Consider the following 1,738-nt stretch of genomic DNA (forward strand, 5'->3'; position numbering starts at 1 on the left):
GAATAAGTCATTGATTGTGCAAAATTCGATCATTCTCTCTCCCGTTCCATTTCTGTCACCGAGTCCATGTTTTCCCACTACTGAATCTTCTTCTTTGTTCCCGACTTTTGCATTCCAGTCACCCATTATTATCAATGTGTGTGTGTGTGTGTGTGTATATTTTTTTTGTTGTTGTTGTTATTTTGTTGTTTATCTTCTGGGATCTTTTCTATGTGGTGTTAGCTCAGCCTCTTGAACATCTTCTCTAATTCTTCATTATTCCTGGGAAGTTTTCTTCTAGTAATTCTTCCACAACTTTTTTGGTGCCTTTACTTGCTTCTTCCTTTTGTAGGATTCCAATTATGTGCATGTTATTTCTCTTGATGGTGTCCCACATTATTCTTAGATTTTCTTCTTTTTCATTCTGATTTTTTTTAGCAGATCAGTGGTGACAATTTTTTCTTCCATTTCACTAGTTCTGTATTCCATTTCTTCAACTCTGTTCCTGTGTCCTTCCATCATTTTGACAGCATCTGAAACATTAACCCTCATATTTTAGAATATAGTTTCTTGCTTTTGCAGAGTCTCTAATGCCTTGTTTGGTTTATCTGCATTCTTTGGATTATTTTTTTTAAGACCCTCCTGCTTTTTGTCTTTAGTATTGTGTAATTCTTCAAGTTTGTCTTTCACCCATTGAAAATATTCACTCATCGTGTTTTGTGTTTTTTTTTTTTAATTTGTGTCAGCAAGTTCCATCAGACTTTCTGTGTTCAGTAAATCCACTGATATCATGTTACTTTTTTGGGATGACATCTTGCTTTGGGTTTGTATAGGGTATGAGATAGCCTGCTTCATATGTGACATTGCTGTGGTAGAGTTTTTTGTGTCTGAGGCGATAATAGGTTCGTAATCTGAAGTAACTGATCCAGAAGTGGTTTGGGCAGGTACCCTTCCTGTGTTTCTCTCTGGCCTTGTGATCCAAGGGTATATTTGTTTCTGTTCAGGGGAGAGAAGGCCTGTGAAAGAAGCATCTTCTGTCTGACAGCTCTTACAGCCAGGCTAGCCAAACGCACTCTGGACTAAAAGCAGTTAATTGACTGGACATGAGGAGATACAAGACAGAGTGTAAAGAAGCACATAGGGTGGGCATGTGTGCACGATGGGTATGCGTGCAAGGCAGGCACTCACCTAGACACACAGGGTTGGGGCATGCCCTGTTACTCACAGGGTGCTCAAGAGCCAAACCTAAATAGCAAACCAGGAAGCCTTGGTTTTCCCTTCGAGATCTGGATCTGCTGACTCACTTGAGCTCCAGATGTCTCACAGCATTCTGCTTTATCTTAAGGGATCCTATTTGGTCCAAACATCTGTGACCCCCATAAAGCACCTCATTCAAATTCCAGCTGTTCTGCTCACTCACTGTGGCTCTCTTTCCGTGGCTCTCAGTCCAGCACTGCTGCCAATTCAGCACTCTCATTTTTAGCAGTATGTTGTTGTTGTTGCTGTGTACCATGGGGCCACATTTAGCATATAGTTAGTGCAAAAAAAAACCATGGTGGTGTCTGGCTTCACAAGGAGGAGAGAGGATAACCATCAGCATCACCCCAAGACTGATTTCTTTGAGGCACACATTAGCTGTGCCCATCTTTCAAGTTTTCCATCATTTCGGACATCAACTACCCCTCTCACAACAGTCTTTATTTCTCTGTTGAATTAAGGAAGGGATTCATTACAGTAGTCATACAGAACTCACAGAAAA

This window comes from Elephantulus edwardii, unplaced genomic scaffold, assembly GCF_000299155.1.
Source record: "Elephantulus edwardii isolate Elephantulus edwardi_28Jun2011 unplaced genomic scaffold, EleEdw1.0 scaffold00016, whole genome shotgun sequence".
Taxonomy (NCBI): Eukaryota; Metazoa; Chordata; class Mammalia; order Macroscelidea; family Macroscelididae; genus Elephantulus; species Elephantulus edwardii.